The 26,498-nt window shown below is 35.2% G+C and overlaps 1 long non-coding RNA gene across 1 annotated transcript in view; it reads right to left on the reverse strand.

Moving 5' to 3' along the window:
* Positions 1–26,498, reverse strand: part of LOC140684320 (uncharacterized) — a 51,130-nt gene that overhangs the window by 11,496 nt on the left and 13,136 nt on the right. The window contains exons 2-3 of the long non-coding RNA XR_012056450.1: positions 14,053–14,149; positions 13,192–13,238 (exon numbers count right to left, since the gene is read on the reverse strand). This is a non-coding gene — a long non-coding RNA (uncharacterized lncRNA). The remainder of the gene's footprint in view (positions 1–13,191; positions 13,239–14,052; positions 14,150–26,498) is intronic.

Raw genomic sequence — 26,498 nt, forward strand, 5'->3', positions numbered from 1 at the left:
ATTACAACTACAAAATTCTGACAGAATAGCACCCTCCTTGTGAAAAATCCTTTACAGAACCCCTCATTTTATCATTCACCTTCTATTATATCTTAGAGTATATAGTATTCAGGGCTTTGATATTAAGTCCAAATAGCTTGAAACCAACCAGACACCCTAATACTAAAAATAAAATTCACAGGGAGAATAAACAACATTATTTATTCAAATTAAAATCTAACATTTCAAAGAGCTTAGATTTATTATGACCTTGCAGCACCTCTAGCAGCCTCTGCTTTGCCTGCAATTTAGAGGCATTAAGTACTTTGCTCTCCCGTATATGCTCAGAGCACAGCCAGACACGCTCTGCTGATTCTGTTCAGGGAGGTTCTGAAGGTGCTGACATTTCGGCCCATGCCACTATTCTGTGAGCTCAGATGCAGGAGCTGACTATCTATAGATTCCCAGCCTATTTCTACACAAACCCAAGGGTTTTAATGCACACCATAGGCAAAGAGATCAACTTTTTAAATTTCACTGAGAATGTTTTGACTTGTTTTTTCTGCTAGAACATGAATTTAAAATGATTGTAACTATGAAGAAAATTTGTTTGTGATCCTTTTAGGCTTATGTGAAAAATTCTTTAGCTCTATATTCTTTACACATTTCATGCACAGAGAGCATATGACTGGCAGGTTATGATGGATTCTAAAATTGTTGGTGTACAGAATCATTTATCCATAAATTCAGATTGTTTATCTTCTTCACTTCACTTACTTACTTCACTGTACTTGGGGTTATAAATCTGAAGAATTTCATCCTATAAACACAGAAAACTCATTTCATAAACACAAGGAGAATTTGGGGGAGATGAATAAAGGAGATGCCATGTTAGAGAATCACTTAGAACCATTCTGACCAGACAGAAACAGTGAGAATAAGAAATTGAGCTGTAAAATTAAGAGAGAAGAAAACTGCAAAGAAGAAATCATAAATATAATGGATACTCAGTACTTTAGAGACAAAGAGACAGGGCTGAAGGCCACATTTTTTTTGGTGGAGAAGATTGTAAAATCACGTGCTTGTCACCTCAGTCATCTGACACATTACAGTACTTTATCAAAAGTTTATGCATTTGAGCAACATGTTTCCAGGGTAAGGAGCAGAAATGTTAAGAGACAACACAATGTCAATCTGCCGTTATTGGGTCTTATTTAATTTTTTTGTGAGGTGGCTTTATATAATACTTCATGAAGACATGTAGTGCTCTTTTTCAAGTGGAGACATAACTCAGTTCTGGAGTTCAGCTAGCCCACAGACTGCTCAGCTTTACCTTAAATGCAGCATGGTTCTACTGTGGTGGACTTTCCATTCATGTATTCTGGCAAGACACTGAATTCTTATTTCATTTTCACAGCATATCATTTGTGGATCACTTGCACTGCAGGTAGCACAGACCTGACTTGTTTCTATCTGTTCCTTGGAGGTGACTGAACCTATAACATGTAAGTGCTTATGTCATCGTATTATACAATTAGTGTGAACTGAGGGATGGGTTCACATGAGGTGACTGCATATTTCTATGTAAGCCTGTTCCAAACCATTTACAGATTCATTGTGTCACAAATTCCTATACTGCAAGTCAGAGCTGGTGATACCATCCTCTACTAGTGTGACATGAACCCAAAGTGAGATTTGGTTTTATCAAATGTTAAAACCTAATCTTCTGCTTGTGACAGGAGGTAGAAATAGATCATTTGAATATCTGATTACACATAACTTCTACTGCTTATCTAGAGAGAGAAGTTGAGGGGAAAAAAAGGAACGATGCTTTTAGCAATGATTCAAGTTTCTAGATGACAGCTTTAAAACAAAACATCTGGTTAATTGTCTTCAGGAATTTTAATTGATTCTTTGTATCCTGACCTATCTAGTCCCACTCATTATTTTATGACTTATAATGTCCTTCATGAATACAAAAGTGAAATATTTGGAGGAGGGGACAGTAAAAGCCACTATGATTCACATTAGAATATTTTTAGGAAAGCTGCTTGTTTACGAGCTTGCTTTATCCTCCTCTGTGCATTTCAAATTGCTTTTAATTTTTGAATCTTGTGTATCATAATTAGTAATTGATTTCAGTTTTGTAATATCCTGGTTCATGTGATCATCATACACACACTAAATAAATTTTACACAGCAGTCTGTTCTAGTATATGGCACTTCCTCTAGCTAACATAACATTCTATGCCTTTTGTAGTCATCTATTTAAATTATTTGTAGATGTATTGAGTTCATTTCAGTAATCATTTGCCACGGAATTAAAAAAAATGCAGTTTAACAGGAATGTTCATCATCAGGGACTAAATATGCAGTGGCTGGATTGATACTAAAATACAGAAGCAAGATGCTTTGCTGTAAGAAAAAGTACATTTCATTATAGATGATGTAGTGGCATGCCTCATTTATGAGGTCTGATTATGCATTTCCACTTGTTAGAAGGTGACTATAGAATAAGCATTGAAGGAGGACTTGATTGCACAAAAGTGCTAGGAGGAATATCAAAATGTCCCCTCTTTATCCAGTACTCAGAAATAGAGTTAAAGAGGATACTTAGGAAATGCTTTTCATCCCCAGAGACTGTCACATTTTGCAGAAACAGAGAGCATTTCTGATCCCCCTGTGAATGCAGGACTCTTTTTCTGGCAACACTGTGTACCAGAATGCTTCACACATGTGAACCACAGGAGGCTTTGAAAATGGAAGATGATACTGAATATGATAGGAACCCTGGCCACCTGAGCTACCCTTCAAGCCCCCAGGTATTTCAGCCTTACAGGTGGATATTGAATTCGTTCCTATTCAGCCAGCAGCTAAAATATAGTCCTTGTGTCTCCTAAGACGTGAGAGCCAGTGTCATTCCAGAACTGGGGTCTAATGACATACAAGGACACTCATTTGCCTGAGATTCAGATTTAGTGTATTTGCAATGACTGCTCAGAGTACGTGCTGTTTTCCCTGGGTATAATCAGCCTATATGGGATATGTATAGGGTCTAGTTATGTTTGTGAAATCCAAAGGGAAGCAAGTCAAAAGGACAGCATCTTGTAATGACTTCTAAATATTGTCTTTACTGATTGCTGTGAGAAATAAATATCATGTTCAATGGCTACAGAGAGATTGAATAATGAGCACCAAAGACACTCTGCATGCATTGATCACTATGCTACACTTTTTAATGAGGACTCATTTCTTCCAAAAGTACATGAAACTGGCCTATTACAGTAAGAAGCAGCTATAAGTACATTGTAAGCTACAGATGTACACAGAGATCAACAATGTAGATTGTGTTCTGAGTTGATTTATTTTGTCAGAATTTGAGACTGTTTTCATATAACAGAGCAGGACTTAGGGTCCTTGTTAACGATAATGGCAATATATCTTACATTATGAAAACCACTCTAGTTATTCACTAAAAATCAATAGCAAAGAAACCTCAAAGCAGCCAAGTGATATTATAATAATCACAACTGACTGCATTTGAAACAAGGAAGCTTCTTCAGGACTGGTTATTTCTCCGTATTTTATATTGGGGATGGGGTGGGTTAGGATGGAAATGTTGTTTACCAGGAGTAGGATGATATAACATTAAAGAAAGCTAATAAATGTAATAGATGTTAAGCAGAACTTTCCAGAATCTCTGGCTGTTAATTTGTATCTTTTCAGTTTTGTTCTAGCAGCGCTACTAGAACAAAAGTTTGATCAAGGCTTATCTGTATGACTGGGATTCCCACCCCCACCCCTTTAAACATCAGCTTTATTCAGTGATTAAACATTTCTCTGTCCTAGAACACAGAGTTCCAAGGCAAGTGTAATTTATTCCTTTGTCTCTTGGAAGCATTTGAGGTTTAATTTAGTCATGTATATATAATGAAATATTTAGAAGTGTTATGTGAACGTAAAGCACTGTAATGATCAGTAATCTAGTGCTGTTGTTAGTCTACTTATCTTGCCAAGTTTTAGGAATTACTTTGATTAGGAATCAAAAATCATGCTTTTAGTAATAGTCTTGCAAGGGTAGTTTTATTCTAATTTCTTGACATGAGCAATTTATGCAGTGTGACTCTCTTCATGTGTAAAGGGTAAGTTATTGGGTCTGTATCAGAAAAAGGAGGTCTATATTAATATGAAATTTAGTAATTTGGATTGGAAGGAATAATAGGAATTAGGCCAAAAGTAGTTGCAAAAACCGTAATGATATAATTATATGAATTAGTAAAGTTAATATACAATTCACTGTAAATAACTTATATGACTATTCTATCAGTCATACAATTCTAACGCAGTTGGATTTAATAATTAGCTAAATAGAATTAGTTAAAATATTCCCTTCGTACTTTTGTATTCCACCTGATTATTACAGTTATGGAAAAAAAATCCATACATGACTAGGTTTTCCCAAATAGCGGATCCCTAATAAAAGTCCTCTGAGAAGAGCATTTTACTTTGAATAATTAAAGCATGCAACATGACTTAAATTATAGTGCTAGTGATTAAATTAAATCAAGCTTCTCCCATGTTGCAGTGTTTCTAAAGATAATTACTACCCTCTCCTAAAGTAGTTTGTCAATTTGAACAGTGATTTGGCAAAGAAAGTTGCACCTGGAGCGGTTTCATATCTTCTAAGATTTGAGATGTTTGCTATTTATGAGAACTGGGACACTGCAGGCAGCCATTGGGAAAAACAACTGATGCCTTGCTGTATAGACAATAGCCCCCTTTTTCTGAATTAGTCAGGTTTGAGGCATTTTCAAAGGATAATAGAACCATTAGGACTGAAGGTATCTCAATTTTGACAGGTATATGTAGTATGTGTTACATAACTTCAGATTATCAACAAAATCATATAATGATTCTTGATTATATTAACACAAACTATAGTTTGTAACTGGTAAAAACAAATCTGAAGATTTTTGTCACTGAAAAGAGATTATATGTGGTGTCACAGAGATATGACTTGAAGAAAATTAAGAATATATTAAGAATATATTTTCAGAGAGCAAGAACTGAAAGGAACTCAAAGCCTTAAATCAGCCCAAAACCTAATCATCTACATGATATGAAATCAGAAAGTATAAGTTTTTGCAACATAAAGAGCAACACTTCACAGAAATGGCAAAAATTTTAGCATACTCTCAGTCATCTCACAGTGCCTATGGAAAGTGACAGAGTTTCAAAGGATTACTTTGGGCTTAAAGGTCTGCAGAGAACCATGTAATGAGCAGAATGTTCACCAGGAAGATGTGATATCCAGTTCTCACCCATTGTCTGCATCATTTAAGTACAGTTTAAAAAAAAGTTTCTGAATTAAACACAAATCTAAATAGTGGGGTGATGCAATACACTGAGGTCACTTTCAGCTCCTGTAGGCAGAGCTATTTGCATAAAACCCTTATTTTGCCCTTTCTTAATCACTTTCTAATGAATCCAGTGAAAGTTCAACTACATACTTAAAATATAAGATTCTTATCAAGATAACATAAGACCTTGTATTTTTGATGCTCAGTGCTTTGTCACAATGAGACAACACACACTTCAGAGAGGTGAGAAGTGAGTGTGAAGTTACTCCTTCAGAAGAATAAACTGATATAATACCAAAGCCCAAGGGCAGGCTGTCACCCTTGACATAGTGTGTGATGGCAGAATGCCCATCAGTTTTCTGAACTGCGTCCTCCCTGGTTTCTTTTCTTAGAGCAGAGGAAAGGACAGTTGTTGGCAGAATTCAACATAAATTTGCAAGTAGTGAGAAGTAACAGCCTCAATAATAAAATATCCTTTTGTGTTTTTCTCATATGACTCAAAATCAATATGTCTCCCTATTACCTTAAAGACTTCTGCATATATTAGAAATTAAGTTATCCAGTTTCTTTGTGAAATAGATAAATATTAATTAAGTAATTATTGAATATTAATATTCTTAGATTTCTACTGTTCTATAAGAAACATAACAATGTCATGGCAGATAAAAAAGGGAATCTAAAAGGGAAAACCAGAATCCTCCTCTCCTGTGTCTCTATGACTTTTCCCTGCCCTTAAAATATACAGAAATTAAATACATTTCGGACCACCTGGCTAGTGAGTTAAAAATCTAGGTATAGATGATATCATAAGCGCTTGTATGTGATGGTTATTTATGATAAGTGCTATTGCAGGCTAAGCAGATGTTTTCACTAAATAGTGGCAACAGAGCCTTAGTCAACAATCATGAACATGAACATGCTGCATATCAGGATGTAGTGGCAGAGGAACAATGGCAAGAGGTCTAAAAAATAAAGTAGGATGCTGGGTTCACATAAAGCATAGAAATCCAAATCCCTATTACTAAAGTGGAATATTCTGTGCATTTTGGTCATCTTTTGTGCCTCTTTGTGTCATGAAATGAATAGCAAGCTTGGGAGAAAATATTAATTTTAGGAGATTTCATTAAATAGCTAATTTGCACTGCACTCACAGTAGAATGATGATGATTTTTTTTCTGGTAGCTCTGAAACCACCAAATCTCTTGCACAGGGCCTTCAATGCCCAGACATTTTTAGCAGAATCTCAGAGTAGCTGAGATGGAAGCAGCCTTGTGGAGATCATCTAGTCCAATCCCCTGCCCAAAGCACATCAGCTATAGCAGACTGCTCAGAATCATGCCCTGTTGGGTTTTGAATATCTCCAAAACTGGAGGTTTCACCTTTTTGGGCTTCTTCTACTCGTGTTCAAATATCTTTCCACCTAGAGCAGTAAGCATGTGTGGAGATCCTATCACAGCTCTTCCTAGCTGCCCATTCTTTTTCTTTTCACTTGCTTCTTCATTTTGGTTTTGTTTGTATGAATTGGGTTTGTTGGGGATTTTTAAAATTGTTTTGGATTTTCTAACCCCCTTTTTTTTTTTTCTATTACTGAAGTTAGCATACAACTTTAAATCCCTGCAAATAACTTAGTATTAAAATATTTTGTGCAATCCTTTTCTTTCTCAGATATCCTGTCATATTAGAATTTTTCTAGGACTAAGTGCAGTGCTAGAAGTCCAGAGTTTAAGCTGTATTTGCAGGTGTGCTGCTGAATTACTGAAAAATGGGAAATTAGTAAATTTTCCCTCTCCTACTTCATCAGGAATTGATAAAAATGGCTAGTTAAAATCTTCAGGAAAGTATTATGTAGAAAGTCATACATGATCACAGTGAAAGCTTCTGGCTGATATTGTATTATTTTATGATTTTTACTACTTTGGAAAAATGCTTTTAGATCTCTTTATCTTACTAATTGATTCATATTATTTGTAATAGAAAATGTGATACAGAATTTCCATAGTCTCACCTAGTATTGTTATCTGACATGCTCATAGTTCTGCTAATTCTGTGTTCCTTGGAACAGTTTACAATAATGAATTGTCCAAATTTTTGACTGCTGTCACATAATCAGATAGATGGAAAAAAAAAAAAAAAAAGATAGCTAGAAAGGACTGATGAGCTATTTTGAAGGATGGGTGGGATGTATGTCTGCTGCTCAAGGTACTGTGATGTTGATGAATGGAAAATGCCTGCTGAACTAAATTGTACCAAGGAATTTCCAGAGCTTACCTGGTCAAAATCAAACACATATTTAGGAAAATTTTAAGTAATCATGACTGTAAGCAGAACAGGATTAGCTAGCAGTCACCTCCTCTATTCTGTTATTTGAGTGTAATTAATATTCCATTAAGGAATGACAAAATTGCAGAAGCAACTTTCTCTGCATTTAGGTCACAAAGTGAAGAGATTGTTTGCACTCTTGTTCTTCACCACTAGATACAACTGTGGAACAGTATGTTTGCCTGATTAAAATACGTGGATTATAAAACTGCTGATCACTGTGGAGTAGCAAGCTAAAATCCTATCATTACTTCCAATTTGCAGAATATAGATAGTAATTTTAAAAACCTGTGAAGGACACAATTTTTTATTTAGGATTGTGTACCTTAATTAAATAATTGTATTTGCAAATGGTTAATTGTCATTAGCAAATTCAATTACCCCATCAGCATATATAATCATTTTAATCATGCACTCAAATGATGTACATGCTCCCTAAATTGTTTAAATCTTATGTCTGGCAAGGCCAAAAATATATTTAAGGTAGTACCTTCCTGTATTTCTTACTACACGTCTCATCTTCTACTTTGTATTAATTGTTTAGAACCTAGCTTCATTCTTTACCTCACAAGATAGTGAGAAAATTCTCCTGTGAGCCTTTCTTCTAATTTATTCAAAAAATTTTTTGCTCAGTACTTAGTCTTTTTTTTTTCTTATAAAAATGTGAATGTTATCACTTGCCTGGCATCCCAGCATAAAATGCTAGGTCCTTTTGATTTGGGCTGTCAAGATGAACAGAGGAAGGTTTCCCTAGACCCAAACTATGATTAGTGTGATGCAAATATATAAATCACGTATTTGGGTTTTTTCTCCCTTTGTTATAAAGCTGGTGGTTTAGCTTAACCACTCCTTATGTCTCTATCAAGTACTTTCCATCTTTATAAAAGTGTCTGCTTCCCAGTGCAGAGCCAAGGAATTTCTTTTTATTTTTTCTAGTTCACTTATCTTTCAAATTTTTCTAAAAGTCATAGTTATTCTGAATATATTGGAAATAAACACTGAACATAACTGTAAATCTATTATGCTAATGGACAAATTAATGCTAGAATTTAATCACTCAAAAGTTATTTCTGAACAATTTTGCTCCAGTGTGTGAGGTGAGGGAGGGAGGAGCGAGATCTTCAATCCTGGTGTTTTTATAAAGCTACAAGTCAGTGTTGCATTTATCTGGAATGCAATGCTTTCTGTGAAATATCTTAGTTCCTACTTTATACACAATAATGACAATTCAATACATAGTCTTCAATGTATCCAGGAGAAAACATTGCTTTCTCTTTACTCAAAATACATCCTTCTGTTGAAGAGTTTCATTGTGGAAAATAGCAGAACTGCTGGCCTCAGTCTTGTTCCTATGAATGCAGAAAATTTTTCCAATATTCTGGATTCAAGCCAGAAGTAGTTTGAATTTCTTATAAAAAACTTTTGTGAAGCATGGAAAGTGAGTTCAATGCAGAAGGTTCATTTATAGTGTGGATTGCTGAGTTGCACACATTGCTTAGACAACTTAAGAATTCTGTAATTCTTGACATTTTTTAATTGGTAAAGTCAAGATGTGGAGATATATTAATATTGCAGTTAAAATTGTGTAAGTAAAATGGGAGGATATAATTGCCTGTATAAATTAAAACTGTGGTCAACCAAATAATTTTGAACCTGGCTGTGAGTCCCTAGGTCTGGGTTGTATAAGGACTTTTTCTGTCTACTATAGATGGAATATATCTCTGATACCAAATGGAGCAGATGTCTGTAAGTTATCTCTGATTTTTGAACCATGTGTACTTCTATGAGTAAATGTTCCCATTAAATCAATCACAAGTTGATTAAAAACTTTTATGACTGAACTTTGAAAAGTACTGCACTGAACATAAGGACACAAAATGAGTACATTTTATTAAAAGCTGCATGAAGGGCAGAAAGAAACTGGTGTTTCTAAGACTGAAGAACCGCCCTTGACATTTTGGGGAACTGAATCTGTGATTGTAGACTAGATCATAACAAACTTGTTCACCACATCTAGCTCAGAAGGAAGCACAGTGAGTAACTATACAAGTACATAAGAAAATGCAGAGCATTTTTTTCTGTAATTTAACTCAAGTGCTGGCTTTACCCATGTCAGATTTCCATTGTACCCACAAGACACCACAGCATATCTGCAGGTGGAAAAGCTGTCAAGAGACACACAATACAACTGAAAGAAAACGTCTGTCTCATCCTCATCATCCTCCAAATGGTGTCTATTTTAGGCTAGCATTAGAAGGTGAGCAGGATAGACTTAGAAAAATTTTCACTGGCCTATGGTGACAATAAAGTCAACTAACAGTAGAATGTCAAGGAAATGAAATCTTTATCTTTTGAAGTAACAAAGCAAAGTGACACATGAAAAATTAAAGTATGGAAAACAGAACACTTAGAACAATCTTTAAGGAGACATGTTTTGGTCAAGATTCTCAATGTTCTTGTTTAACTGAGTCACTTTTTAAAATCAAATATCCCATTCATATTCAAAATTCTTTTGAAAGATACTCTTTCTTCAACCCATGTTTGGTTGTTCTTGACTTACAGATATCTCACAGGAAAATACAAGCAAGTTATCGCAGCACAGAAAGTCCTTGGGTTCATATTTACGATTTGACCAGACAAAACACATTGGAATGACTCAAGTTTGAAGAAAGGAAAAATCCACAAGCTGAAAAATAACCTAATGAAATAAATTTCATGTGAAAAATTTGCACATCTCAAAAAAATATTGTGAGATGGATACATCAGTTGTAATTAAGTTATGACCACCACCAATTAATCCATGCAATTAACAGCAATTGAAGAGGATTTTTTTTTTGATTATTTGTTTTTTCTTGTGTAATTGAGAATGGTTCAGAGACAATCTATTTTACCAAAACCTGAGACCCATGAGATTGATATGAGATGCACTCTTGCAAAGATATTTCATGGCTATGGTTCAAATATTAACAATGAATCTAAAAAATAGTGGCATCAAAATGTTATGAACACAGTCATGAGACTCTAGTTCTAGAGAACTAACAAAGTTCAGTTTCCAGTCTTCCCATGATCTTAGAAATATGGGCAAAATAAACAGACTTAGAAAGTCAAATACCTGAGATTTTGGTGTGTTAGAGACAGAAGTCAGCCCCTCTGACAGCACAGAATATGTCTAAGATAAAGTAAATGTTCTTCATTTATTTCTGTGATGGGTTGGCCATATAAAGATTTAAATCCCAAATTATTGTATAAATTTGTATAAATTTCCTTTTTAGTGCTTGTGCATTTGACAGAGAAGGAAATACATGGAGCTGCACTTGTTCTCCCACAAGCTGTCTGTAACAGTTTCTAACTCACTGGTGATGAAGAGCCAATATTAAGACTCGGACTCTGCATCAGTCAGATTGTTGTTGTGTTACTGGCTCTATGTTAAACACAAAAATCTCCTAAAGGAAAAGGGAAAGAAGATTGATTAAGCCTGTTATCAGCAGCGAGTGAGGAGTCTTCAAGATATACTGGGAGTTTACCTGAATTTTTATATGCTATTTTTACTATTAATATCAGCTGCAATATTGGTATTAATATTGGTATAGGTGTAACTATAAGGTCATGGAAGCACGTGAAAATCTTGCTGTTCAAACTAGTTTTTGACTTAAGGTATTAAGCTATTGTATTTTGTGCAATCCTGAAGACATAGATGATAGTTCCACTTTTGGCATCCCCCCTGCTTGTTTTATTGACAGTCCTGAAGAGATGGTGATTCCACTTCTTACATTACCCTTGCAGATTTGATTTCCAGTCTGATTGCATCTGACATCAGTGGTGTGTGGTTTTACTGCATAAGGACCAATAGCTGTGGGGCCAAGTTCAGTGCTTTTAACACAGGAGTGTGACTTCAAGGGAGGAATAAACAGCAGGAACAGATGAAGTGCAAAACAGCCAACTGCTAAGACTGCTTTCTTGGAATAATTTTGAGGCATTAAAATAATGGCTAAAACCGGTAAAATAAAAGAAGAGTGAACCAGTGAATAAAAGCAGTGAAATAATAGAAGAGGCATTTCTCATTAGAATGAACTTCAAAGATTTCTGTAAAACAAATTGACTTTCTTCTTTCAAAAAGATATCAAATACACTGCATCAAGGATGAGACCCTCTTCACAGCAATTGTACACATTGCTTTGATAGATTCTGGGGAGCGATGCTTTGAAGAATCTGGAGTTCAAAAGTTTAAAAAATTCTCCTATACTGTGATGTATAGAATTTTTATGCCATTTAATAAGCTTTGCTTTGAGCTGTATTGCTTTTCCTGTCAACAGGTTGGTTTTTTTTTTTTTTTTTTAATAGAAAATAGCATTTAATAATGGCAATAACAAAGAAAAAAAAAAAAAGCAAAACTGGGAGCAGCATGCTTACCTGTGGAATTCTTGCCTGAAAAGTATAACTTTGCTCTTTGGCTTGGAATCTGTCAACTTATTGATCCAAGATTTTGCATTTTATACAGGGGAAATTGTTTTGGCTTTCCAAGCCTTAAAATTTCATCAGTAATGAAGGTTCTGGAGTACATTCCTTATGAGGAGCAGCTGGGGGAGCTGCTAATTTAGCCTTGAGAGAAGGCGGCTCAGAGAGGATCTTATCATTCTCTACAACTGCCTGGAAGGAAGTTGTAGCCAGGTGGAGGTTGGCTTTTTCTCCTAGGCAACAAGTGACAGGACAAGAGGAAATAGCATCAATCTGTACCAGAGCAGGTTCAAGTTGGCCATTAGGAAGAAGTTCTTCACAGAGGAAGAAGCTCTTCACAAAAAGGGTGAGTATATTATTAGAACAGGCCCAGGGAGGTGATGGTGTACCATCCCCGGGGATGTTTAAAGAAAGACTGGATTTGGTGCTCAGTGCCAAAACACTGGGTTTGGTGCCCAGTGCTATGGCCTAGTTTAAATGGTAGTGTTTGCTCATAAGTTGGACTGAAGGATCTCAGAGGTCTTTTCCAACATAATTGATTCTGTGATTTCTTTGTAAAGCTAGCAATATTTACTTTGAAATGTACTGCTTGTAGTATTTCCCAATTGCTCATTTTTAAGAGATGCAATGCAGATTGCTATATAATTTTCATAGGATGCAGTACATGTGTCAATTTATCAATACTACCAGTATGTGGACATGCTGGGTAAAAGAAATTTGTCTTGCTTTTGCCCTGTCCCATGGATAGGAACTATTTCTGAAAAGGCTAAAATAAAAATTAGTTTTTCACATTATTGATTTTATAGTATTTGAAAAAGTAATATAATATGATAACAAACATCACATTTTCAGAATTAGCAATATAAAGGTCCATACAGGAGGACAACTCAACAGGGATGCATTGAAACATCTTGGTTTTAGCAGCAATATGGGAAGGACAATATGAAACAGAAACAACAGGACTGGTCTTTACCACTTTTTATCATTTAGAGAACTCCATGACATCCTATGTTTTAATGCTGAGAGCAATATGGGTAACCAAGAATAGCGTGCCAGGGACAAACAACAGAAAACTTACAGTATCGGTCCTGTGATTATGAGGACATCATTCTGCTCTCCACCTTTCTTGAAACAAAACAATCAAATGAAAAAAACAGAAGTTATTTTGAACATTTATTATAGACAGACTGAGCAATACTACAGTTTTTCGAAATGCCAGAAGCACATTCAATAGGGAAACAAATCAGTATCAACATAAGATTAATTTCCTTTGAGCACTGTCTTTTCCCTTGAGAAAATAAAACAATGTGATTGATATTGATTCAAAAGCATGTTCCTTTTGAATAACATTTTAAAGTTAGAACTTCAATGGCTTGTGTAATTAATCAGAAGAATAAAGTGAAATTTTGAATGGAAGACCTTCATGGATCTGGGAAGAAGCAGAAAAATAATTTCTTCTTATAGAACAATGTGTTTTATAAAAGCCTTGGTTTAACAAACAGATCTGAGAGAATGATTCACAGGATTTAATTTGACAAGTTCATTTTCTTTTCTTTCGCATCATGAACCAAAAGAGATGCATATTTTTTCTTTTGGAAAAGGTATTTATTTCTTTTTTATTATTATTTAATTTTTTAACTGCAGCAATAATTAAAAATTTCAGGGAGTGCAAACCTGTGTTTTGTACTCTGATATTTCCATATTAAGTGATGATTGTATCTTATAAATTACATCATATACCTTCTGTTCTGTGACTTTTTTAAAGAGATCTTGGAGATGTCTTTTGTTTTGAGCAGCATCCCATGTTGACTACTATAGTTAATTTCAATGCAACTGCTTCCACGTGTAAGTGTTTAACATTTGCTGTGTGCGATTACAGTGTAGGACTTCAAGTGTGGGGATTGGGCCTTATCCAGTGGAAATCAGTGAGAGTTCTTACCAGTGATTTCAGTGGGAGTGGATCACTCTTCCTGTGAGCATCATGATGAGTGAAAACATACGTGCATAAATGTACATGGGTCGTGATGACAGACGGGCTGTGAAAAGAGTTGAACAAATACTTAACAGGATTTTTATTAGGAGTCAGATTGATTAACTGCCTAGAGTGACCTGAAGTTTCATTTGGTTAAGCTTTATTTCTGAAGTCCTTTGTAAACTTGATGCTTGCTATTCTATGCTATCACTCTGATTAATTTTTCTTCAGAAGCAATGAAACAGTGAAATAGGAAAATCTCCTTCAGCATGTGACCAGAACAGTCCTGACTTCAGGAACTTTGTCAGCCTCTCTTATCACACAATACAGTTAAGTGTCTGGGTATGATGAGGGCACTTGGAAAGGAAGAAGCATGTTTTTTTTCACACAGAATGATACCTGTCCATATTTCATAATGCCACTGCAAAGAGGCAATCCAGATATAAATTTTTTGGAAGGCCTTGCTTTTCCCATTTCACTAGGAGATGCTTCTACTGTTCATGTAACATTTCTTTTTTTGGGGCTTGGATAATAATAAGGGGGTAATGTCTTACCCAATGTACTGTGCACTAGATGGATAGATAGCAGAGAATTTGCTTCCTGGAAAATTTGACAAATTCTAGCAGACCTCTTTGTTATGTACGATTATAATATACATTTGAATCTTCAGAAAATTATGGATTTAATTTTTGCATGGATTTTAAAAAGAAAAACAAGGTACAAGATTAAATACTACTAAATGTTACTTATTATCACGCAGTATCTTCTTGAGGATGATTTTATCTTATCCATTTCATTGGCAAAGATTTAAGTATAACTCTCTGATTGTTTTGTGGCATTTGGTGAGGCCTTCAGTGATATATACCCGGAACACTCAAGGGTAGAACACCAGTGCACTGGCTCACACAGTGAAGTGGATTCCACTGCACCTCTCTGCCTTATACCTAACAAATCACCATTTTTCTGTAAATGTCAGAAATTTGAGTTGCTTAAAAAGTTTAAAAGAATCAAAAATGAGGCTTAATTGTGCAAATTAGTGGGATTATGTAAATCCCATAGTTCTATTTATGTCACTTGAATGTGAGCAGAAAGTTTAACACAATTTGATTTACAAAATAATATTTCTTGGTGACGTTTTTCTGAGAGTGTCACTGAAAATGATTATGTGTGAGTGACACGTCATCTGCCAGGAGACTTATTTTAATGGTATTTACACACCTTCTTAAGATAGATCAAAAACCTGCTATGGACACACATTAATCTAGTCTCCATTTTCCAAGAAAGGCACCTATCTGCTGCATGATGTAGGTCAGCTGGACTTTCTCCAATTTCACGTATACTTGATTGAGAGATTAAGTTCTAAAGAGTCTTGCTTCAATATGCTTCAATAGAGACCAATCTCAGAATCTTGTAGAGGAATATTTCCTTTTATTTCCCCTTCCACTTTATCTGTTCCTGGCTTTCAGCAGCCACAGGATGGAGGTTCCCGGCCGCTGTCCCGCTGTGGCCGCAGGGTCACACGTGAGCGGCTGCCGAGTCTGTGCCCAGCCTGGTGCGGGTGCGGTGATCGCTGCAGCGTGGGGAGCGCAGCAGGGCACAGAGCACGGGGAAACTGAGGCACGGGAATAAGGGAAGGACACTTGTCTGAGTCTCCAGAGATTTAATCCCAAAGGGGGGCAGAGCAAGTGACACATCTGAACCTGAAGGAGCTGCTTTTAAGGGATGGGGGAACACGGGGAGGACACAACCTTTGAGCAATAGGAGGGCATTAGGGGAGGGGTGCAGGGTAAGGGCTCCCCAATAGAAACCAACACGGGGAGGGAGCAAACCTCACAACCCAATTCTGCTCCAAGGAAGGGATGAAAGACAGGGAACTCTCCAGAACCAAAGTAGTGTGCTATCTTTGACAGACAGGGGTGAGACAAAGGAGGTGTACATGTACACTGACATGTGGATTGACATGTGGATTGACATACATTTTGGTGGGGAAAACTGTGGTAAACAACTCAGGACTGAACCATTAGGGAAGCTAATTGGGGTACATAGAACGAATTTATAACATGGAATATTAAAACATGCTACAGAAGGACAAACTGTAACATAACAGACTAGCACATTTATCTTTATGCCTCAGATTAGTATAATGACCTGTATTTCAAAGCACATTTTTTTTTTTTTTCATGTGGAGTCAAAATATGAGTTATAGACTGCATTGATTTACCTGAACAAACAATCAGGAAAGAGCATTTTATCTAAATACTCTTATGATAGCAAAAGGCTTGCCAGTAAACCACAGAACAGAATAACAAGAACCTGAAGACATAATTTTCCCAACTCTTTCCGAGAGAAAAAGGATTTTAAAATTGTTTAATCATCCTTGGAAAATGTTTTACTTGAGTCTAATCAAAAATACTGATATGTAATGAGATTAGCTAGGTTGGTTATAGCATGGTCCAAATAAGACCAAGGCTGTGGGTTAGATCCCGCAACCATTCACCTAGGAGCTGGACTCAATGATCCTTGTGGGTCCCTTTCAATGGAGAATATTCTGTGACCTTTGACCTTTTTCTCTAAGTAACTCTTTGTAGAACTCTCTCCTCTAAGTTACAAGTGTATTCGTAATAGCTTTTCAGATGTTTTGCAGCCAATTAGATTAGTCTTTTCATGGTCAACAAAGATTTCAGGCGGAGAAATCAGTCCCTACTATCTCAAATATTATGGATACTCTCATCATGATACTTTAGTGTTAACAGATCCAGCTACAGCACTACAAGAGGTTGTCTCTGTCTCTTCAAGAGCAGAAGCACTTTGGTGACAGCACAACCTGAAACCCTCATCTTTTTTCCATGTAGATCCAAACCTCATTATTACCTGCACTACTAGGAAGCTCATCTTGTATAACTGGCTGCGTGTGTAGTCAGCTGTGAATGTTTTCCATTAGATTTGAAGTTCAAACTGCTGCTGCAATTCTCGTTCCCACTTCAGCAATGAAAACTGAATCTGTGTTTGAAATACAAATACGCTTAATCTAATTGCAAAGTACAAACTATTTTTATTATTGTATAATCTATCTTGATCATACATATTAACAACTGGCATCTTTAGTTTACCAGACCAGTATTATAAACTTTTCCTGGTCTATTTTCAGACAGGTAGCTTTACACAGTAAGACAGAAATTTCCAGTAATGGCATCTTTTTGTTGTTGTTGTTGTTGTTGTTTTTTCTGCCACTAAAAGAAGACTAAGAATTTACAGAAAAGAAACAAAAATGATGTAAATATTTTTCTTTAACTAAAATAATATCAAGATTCCTGCTTTGCAGAAGTTGTATTGCCAGCTACTATTATAAATTATTTGTATGTCTTAAGCAAAAAAGATATGTTTTATTGATTGTGCTGTGGTATGCACAGTCATAGCATTCTTTAAAAAAAAGATTATTTAAATTGACCTATGTAAAATGTAATATAGTGAAACTTTAATGGAATTTAACAAGTTAACATTTAAGCAGCTTTCACTGGGATAGAATTGTCCTGAAAATGTTTAAATCAAGTTACTTCAGGTTTACGTAGTTTTAATAAGAAATTTGCCTGCTAGCTACAACAGGGAATTGTAACTAAACAGCATTCTTAGATTTTGTTCTCAGTGGCAAGTGCTCTATTTCCAGCCTAATTTCACTTTTATGTGTCTGCTGTTGTTTCTGTGTGGAATCACTATATTAAATACTGGCTACAGTCTTAGGTGTATCATGAGAATTAATGCTTGAAAAGGAGATATTCTCTATTGACTGATCAATGTATGTTTATTTACTCAGTAGCAAACACGCAGCAAATGAAAGAGAAACTCTGCTGATTTCCTGAGGGGATGCTGTCCTGGAGCCAGAGAGAGAGTAGGAGCCCTGCCATTGGCATCCACATGTTCAGCAGATGAGGCTCTGGCAGTAGGAATGTCCTGGTGACAGCTCAAACAAAGATTCTGCATCTTTGCTGAATACCATGATGAGAAGCAGTGTAATCTTAAAGGCTTGTTTATGGTTTTTCTTTTGCTTCAGATATAGAAAATGCCAAGAAAAATCTATTTTGATCAGGCTGTCAGAAATTTATGCCATAGTATTTGACCATGAGATCTATACACAGAAAACCTGAGGAGATGTATCTCTTCTTAAAATGCTGTTGGCAAATTTCTCATTTCAAATAACTGACAGGGTACTTCACAATCATTTGTTTTTATCTGCTTATAAATTTTATCTCTCTATATATATTACCTCTTTTAGTGTTAAGTGCCAAAAGAACCAGCTTGACTGATTAGATGGAAAGCTTAAAATATATAGCTTGAATGCTTTTCATCAAAATTATTTGGTATCTTTTCATGTGACTTCTTCACAAGGAAAGCTTTAACTAAAAACAGGTCAACCATCTTTATATTCCAGTTTGAATGGCTGGGCACATTCTTTCTTTGTAAAGCTTTATTTTAGCATTCTCCTTCCTTCTTCCTTTCCAAAATTATTATGCCATACTGTTGAAGCACCTGCCATGTAGATTTAATTTCAGTGTTGGGTGAAAATTTTCTGTGAAATGATTCATACATGCACACAGTTTTTCAAGCACAAAAGATTTCTTAGAAATTAAAAGTGCTATATAACTGTAACCTCTCATTGCAAAGAAATATTACTCTATTAGGAAGAAAACAAATCTATCTTTCTCTTTCTTTCTAAAATTTTTTCTCAGAGTTCACATTGCTGGCACAACTGTACTTAAAGATAAGCAACCCATAGGCTGAGCCAAATTTTTATTTGAAATCAAGTAATGAGATCCGTTCATAGTATATGCAGCAAATAAGTGCATGTCAAAAGAAATGCCTGAGAAGTTTTCAGTGCTAATAATTTTGTTAGCATTTGCACGAATATGTTAATATCAAAAAAAGCAACAAAAATTTACAACATCTGTTCCAAGAAAAGTAATGGGCTGGGATTTTTTTGTAGATTTTTTTTTTGTGTGTGATTTTTCGTTGTTTTTTTTGTTTTGTTTTATTTAGTTTAGTTTTTTTTTTTTTTTTATCCTTCAGTATTATTGTTTCTGGAGAAAATTTATGCAGTCTTTAAAGTCAACTTCAGTGTTCATTGCAGATATTTTAAGAAAAAATATAACTACTGATTCTACTGACCTTGAACAAAACTTATAAGTTTATACCTCCTACCTAATCATTTAAGCAGGGTCCAGGTTTGGAGCACAATTCCTCTTTAAATCTAATCCTAAATGTCCAAGGTGCTATCTTGAAATCAGGCTAAGCTGAGACATGTATTTTCTCCTAGTGAGCTTCTTATCTTCAAGTCTGTAATTTCATATATGTCTGTATGTTCTGCTTGAAATAACATTCACATCATAGAGGAATTTATTTTAACAAAGCCTCTAACTCGCAGTGGGGGACTGATTTGCTGTATTGTAGAGCACAACAGTTTATAACAGCAAGCCAAAACAAGGGATTGTTTTCTTGTCTAGCCATTTGCTCCTAAGAGGTCTTTAGTTTCATTGATTATCTTGTATTAGAGTTCGAGGCAGACTGTGAAATGACAGAGCTGACAGAATAGAGCCAGAGGCACTAGAAATACCTTAAATAACTAGGGCCACTTCAAAGCTATCATCCTACAAATAAACTTAATGAGATGATGTGCCTAAGGAATCAGGGATTTTTAAGTATTTGATTGACACTTCCTTGAAAGTAATTTATTTTATAGATCTCAGCCAAATGCAAGTTTTTACTTTTTAGTTTTTTTTCTCTAATTCTTCTCAGATTTAAGATTACTGAAAACCACCATATATGCAAACACACATATATACAAATACAGCTGGCTGATTAAAAAGTATTTTAATAAATCAAGGCTTATACAGTACAACTATTTGACTTACAACTGTTTTAAACATATTAAAATAAAACAAATAATTACTTTCAAGTAGCAGCATACACTGAAATTTTGCAAAATCCCAGCTTGCACAAGGAAGAACTTCGAGAAGCCTGAGAAACCAAGAAAAAGTGTTGATTACAGTTTCAGTTATTTACCTTTTTAAATACTTGTCTTAATAAAGGATAACTTTTTTTGTAAAACATAAGTGTGTTTTCATCATAGAGTTATTCAATACCAACACTTCCATTTTGAATAGAATTTGCTCTATATTCAGAATAGTTGAGGAGAATATGAGAAATAACTTTACCAGCCCTTGAAAGGAGGTGGAAAGGAGAAGAATATTTTCTTCTTCCAGGAGGTGTCAGAAAACACCCAGAGAATACACACAGCACAGTTTTTCTGTTTATTCCTGAATTATACTGAATTTACTGTACATAGACATGTAGTTGTAGAGTGTACATAGAATACAATTTTTGCCAGACATCTCTGAGAGCAGGATTTCTGAATGTCCAATATCTGGGTAGGAGGTTCCCATCTGCAAATGTTCATAGAGAAACCATAATTCACCTGAAAAAACAGGATAGGTCTGGGAAAAGTGTATGTTTTTTTTATGTCTGTGAGAGCCAAGTCACATACAAAGTATGACTGAAATCAGAATGGTCAGCACAAACATAAACCATGACTACTATGTTTCCAAATAAAAACCTGTCAGTGCAAAGTTAAAACTGATCATGTGTGAAAAGGTGGCCATTAAAAAATAAAAGAAAATGAAAATAATTCCTTAAAACCTCATTGGGAAGGGAAAAGAATGTGTAACTGAGTGAGATGCTGTGACTAAGGACAGTGCCTGAAACACTGGAATAGCAGATAAAAATTCCTGAGGATTATGACCTACTAATGAATGAAATTGGAATATGATAACATGTTTTTACATCCTAAACCAATATTACCATTATGCAGCTGGGAACTCTGGCATCCACACACAGCACTGCAATCAGACTTGCTAACTAGAGACAGACTTATTTGTGGGACATGTGATTAAAATCTTCAAGGTGGATTGGAAAGAAACTCCACAGAAATGTCTTTAAACAGCAAATATGGCTGAAAAGTCCAGAAAAATGCTCAAAGCAGTGCTTAGAGAAAATGTGCATAATTAAAATAAGAAAGTCCAGACAAAAGACATAACAGATGAAAAACAACTCTTGCCAGTTTCACTTTATAATATACAATGTCAGGAAACTATGGGAAAGGTAAAATTAAGTGCACTTAGTTCACAAGAAATTTTATAAATTATATGGAGAATATAATCAAATCCTACTTTCAAGAGGGCAAATGGAAACAAACTTCAATATACAGAGTCTTAGGACCCAGAGACGTCTAACTAAGAAAAGGGGCATTTGAAATAATGCCTAAAACACTTTTGAAGAGGAAAATAATTTTACTAAAGCTGAATTGCTTCAAAGTGTTATGCTGTAGAAGTGAGCTGCCAATCATGCAATGCCATAATGCAAGTATTACCTCAACAGTTAATTTAATTCCAGCTGGATGGTGAAGCCCATTGCAATGCAATCCAGACACAGTTACAAAGAGCAAAGCTTGCCTGGAGTAATCTGACCAGCTGCTGTGGATGTGTGACAGAATTGTTCTGAGAGTCCTGAGTGAAAACCTATTGTTGATAAGAAACCTTTAAAAAGCAAATAGTATGATTAAGAGATCCTATTAGGCAAAGCAGAGTTAAACCACAGAAACAGATGTTTTAGTATAGTGCTAAACCAGAATATGCACAGCAGTTAGTTCAGTTCAACCTTCTAATTCAATATGTAGGGTATATTTGAAAAAGCTGAAAACACAGAGGCTGAACTAGGACAAAAAAAAAAAAATCCATAAATTTATTAGAAAGAGGAGAAGCAGTTTCAACATCCCTTTGACTGTTAGTACCTTACTACTACATCCTACATTTCTCTGATGGCATGTGGTTACAGTGAGGAATTTCACCTTCTTTCCTTGTGAGACACAAGAGCTCATTGTTCTGAGCTGTAAGCTCATGGGAGGATCAAAGGCAGCCCCTTGGCAAGACCCAGCTGGGAAGGGAAAAATTCAGGCTTGTTTCTTCTTTTGTTCTTTTGGAAGTTTCTTCTGCTCCCAACAAAATTCCGCTGTGTTTGTTTCTAGCTGAGTATAGATAGCATATCTATATGCCATTAAGCCACACAAAACTGAGTTACAATAAAGACTTTAAAATGGCAGTTATGTTTCTTCCTCCAGATGCCCAAAATTGCACCTGTTATAACAGATTCCATACATTTACTTTAAACACACAGTCAAAATATTTCAATCTCTTATGCTGGATAACAGTAAAGAGAAGTATTGAAAAACTCTTTGACATATCTCAGCAGCTGTAATTATCTCATGTCTTTTAGTATCTCTTTTCTAGGAGGTATCTATTTTCATAGCCATTTAGACATCTATCTACATACCTTTGAAAAACTTGTAGCTTTCAGAAATATACAATAAGGCTGAATTTATTTATTTGAGAAGGAAAGTAAAAGGACTTGAAGTACTTACACAGATTTTACTTAAACTGCTCATATCAGCTTTCTGATTTTATTTCTTTCTGTACATTCCTATCAGCATACGTGTTATTCTGGGTGTGAGAATACACTTGCTTCATATTTTTTCTAATTTAACATTTGAAATCAGAACTGTGAAATTTTATTGGATTCCTCCTTTATTTTCATACTTCCATCCTGTTAAGCAGACTATTGGGTAATATTTTCATCTTTGTTTTTCTGACCTCTTATTTTGGTCTCTATTGTCAGAAAAATCTATCTAATATTAGTTTATTGTTGTTAATAAGCCATGTGGTGCCTATAATGTAGCTGTAGCCAAATCAACAATAAAGAAGCAGGAGTAAAAAGTTATTTCATTCCAGAGCGGTTATGTATAGGATACTATACCAGGTCAGCACTGGGTCTAGATGAATTCACTATTTTCAATGAAGAATTAAATGATGAATAGTCTTATTGCCTTTGCAGATAAGAAACTGTGAGCAAGTGTAAGAACAATGAAGAGTGGAATTAGAATCCAATCTATATTTATTAAAACAGTTTGAAAATGGTTGAAAAAAAAATCAAGTTCAGAGGTAATAGTTTTCAAGGAATAGGTAATTAGAAAGCCAATGAAATTCTTCAGTTAATTACATTATGAACTAGGCTATGAGTTGAGAAAGAATCAGAAAGCCTGTGCTCTTGCAAAGCAGGTAAACTTCACTGAGAATTTGGGGAGGGGGAAGGAAGAGGATAAAAAAGAAAAAAAAAAACCAACAAAACAAACAAAAAACCTCCACAAAACCCTGCAGAACAAGAAAATAGAAGTAAGAACCAAAATGTTGAACATTGTTATCATGTCCACTTTTGGGACTTACGTTACAAGAAGATGTGCATTGGCCTGAGCTAATATGGATAAAAACAACAAAAATTGATAAATTTAGCAAACATGACACTTGTAGAAAGATTGAAAATATATTTTAACTTTTTTAAAAAACAGTTAATAATGAAAAATCTTCAGGGGCAAAGAAAGTCTAAAGAAAAAAGAATGGTACATTTTCTACCTGTGGCACAAAGTAGTAAAGTAAATAAGGAATTTTTGTGATTACATAAATGTTTTTTAATAAGATAATATCAAAGGTGTTTAAGAAAAAGTAGTTTACTGTCTGTAAAGATTTTTGTTGATAGAGCTTAATCCCATCTTGGGCAATAAGGAGGAAAAGAAAAATTCTTTTTCACAGCACTTGCACAGAACTCCTCCATATTTGAGTAAAGGATGGGGCTGAGATAAAGGTGGGTTTTTTTCAATTGTCTCATGTGTAGACAAGAGAGGTTGACTGGAGAAATTTCAGAGTATTTATAGATTAAAAGTCTGAAACAAGAGGAGGTTATGCTATGAACAGAGCTTTGAAAGTGAAGGCAAGAAACTTGGACTTCATATGAAAATGAAGAGTAAGCTTAGAAAAGTATACAAATTTATGTCATGGTAGTCTTTTGTAGAGTTTCTAATTTTTTTTTGCTAGTATATCCTTTAGCTAATGTAAATTAACCACTTAGGATCTTGTTGAGTTGATAAAGTATTTTACTATGTTTTTACAGCAGCTGTTTCTGTTTCTAGTCATATTACTCACATATCCCCTCTTGTGTCTTGTGATGCAGCTTTTTACCTCTTTTTTGTCCTTTGTTTTAGACAGATTTATTACTCCTTTTCCTGGAAGTGTTGTTGGGGAGCTGATATTTACCTTGGCTTTCTTAGCACAGTTCTGCATATTCTCATTTATCCAAATTTCATATTTATATGGCTTCAAAGTTGCAAGTTATTCTTGCCAAGAGATGTTAGCATTTACTACTGATAGCAGCTTTCAGATGGTGCAGCACCTAGAAAGTGTTCCATTCTCTTATTCTCAGATGCTGATTGACCTAGTCAGTTTGGTTGTTTATTTTCTAAGGAAGATGAGCAACAGTTTTCATCCATTTTGTTTTCTATTGTGCTTTACATATTTTTCTTAATTTGATACCACTTTTAACTTAGACGCCAAGTTCTGTTTTATAGACCATAATATCAGTCATCACATGGAAAACTTCAAGATATTTTATCTTTGGAGGGAAATAAAATCTATTAATTATGAAAACATAGTTGTACAATTTTTCACTATTTCTTTTGGCAATAAAAGATTTGGTGGAGAGTTGACAGAAAAGTCTTGTGGTGTTATGCAGACATGCTTCAAGACATTACCAAAATCTTCAGATAAGTCTAGGCTTGTTCACTTATCATTTCAGGTATAGGTTATGTGCAGACACAGCTTTTCTATTTAAAATGTCTGAAAAAAAATTGTGGCTTTTAATATATTGACTGTTTTTCTGCCTTTTAGAACTCTGTGCTATTCTTCCCAAGGGGCCATTGCCTGACTTGAGGGAATTACAACAATGTTATTTTCAGTAATAGTGGACTTCTTCTGAAGAATTCCTGGCCAGAAACAATTAAGAGTTGTAAGAGAACTGATGTACACACACTTATTGACAGAGACACATACAGTTTGAAATCATAGATGTAATTTAATGAGTTAGAGATTTAAGTTTTTCTTCACGAAATTAAGATATCAGAACCTTGTTATCATGTAGATCGGCAATAGAATGTTATTATTTTCCATAGACTATTTATTAGGATGTCTACCTTCCTGCATTTCTTTAATTTTACTGCAAGAAATTAAGAGAGGTTTTTGCTTCCTGTTTTTCACCTTTGGTCCAGCTTGATTAGCATAAAAAGCAGTTAAACATATTCCATGGAAAATGCTTTAAAAAAAAACCCAATAAAATCAATGAATATTAAATGAAACAGAAAAGAGGAATATTTATAATTACTGTTCTAATAACTACTAAAATGAATTAAAATACATGAGGAATGAATTTGTAACAAGGTTATTTCAAAATCCATGGATTGTTATATGAGCTTGTTTTAAGTTATGAATGAATCGAGATAGAAAATGTCCTTGTAACTCTCTCTACTCCCCTCAGGGTCTTTCATGCCTTTGCAGTCCTTGGTTGTGCCTGCAAGTGGGAAGTCATCAAAAATCCTGAGAGCAGCTACATGTTACTGTATCTGCAATAGAAGAATAGGACTGAGCAATTTTTAGGACTGAGCAGCCTGAGTTGTCCATTCTGCCTCAAGAAGTGTAAGCTTAAATTCAAGGTCAGTATTATCACTGACAAAGCAGACAGTAACACAGAGTGGCAAAATTACAGGGACAGCAAATCTCTACCTCAGAGATAAAACAGGCTGGAATCCTCTCCAGCTACTGATGGAATTTCTGTCTGACTCAGAAGCAGTGGCAGATTTCTTCTTCCAGAAACAAATTATTTCAGCTAGTTTAAAGGACTGAGACTTCATTAGATCTTTGGACCCAGTTATCTCCTCCTCACCTCTACTTACCTCTTCCTCCTATCCATTGCTTTTATTGTGGCTTCAGAGAGACAGCCTCCAAATAGCCTGCTGCTGCAGTAAAGTGTACACATCCCAGTGTGGTCTTTAGTGCTTCTTCAACATGGCCCTGCTGTGAAAGGAGGGTTTTACACTGGGATAAGCAAAGGAGCAGACTATGACAGAAGGCCAAAGGTCTAGTCAGTCTTCAATCAAGAATATTGATTATGACACTGCTTTATTTTTTCTGTCCAGAATTCCTTGGAAAAGCAGCTAAAGATCTTCTCACTATCAAAGCCTCAGTAACAGGGCATATCATCTTCTGTTTAAATTCTAAAATCACAGCAAAAAACTATAAATATAAAGTGTACAAAGGTCTGCTTACAGCAGACAGATGCATTACCAGTGTTTCAAATGGCGGTGAGGAGCAAGTAAATATTAGCCAAAAGAGCATAATTGAGACTCCGTTGAGAGGTTTTTACAAGGAAAATTGACTCAGTGAGGTTGTGTCAATTTTTAGTGCAAGCACTCAGAGGTAAAACAGAAAAAA

The sequence above is a fragment of the Taeniopygia guttata genome, chromosome 5 (genome assembly GCF_048771995.1).
Source record: "Taeniopygia guttata chromosome 5, bTaeGut7.mat, whole genome shotgun sequence".
NCBI lineage: Eukaryota > Metazoa > Chordata > Aves > Passeriformes > Estrildidae > Taeniopygia > Taeniopygia guttata.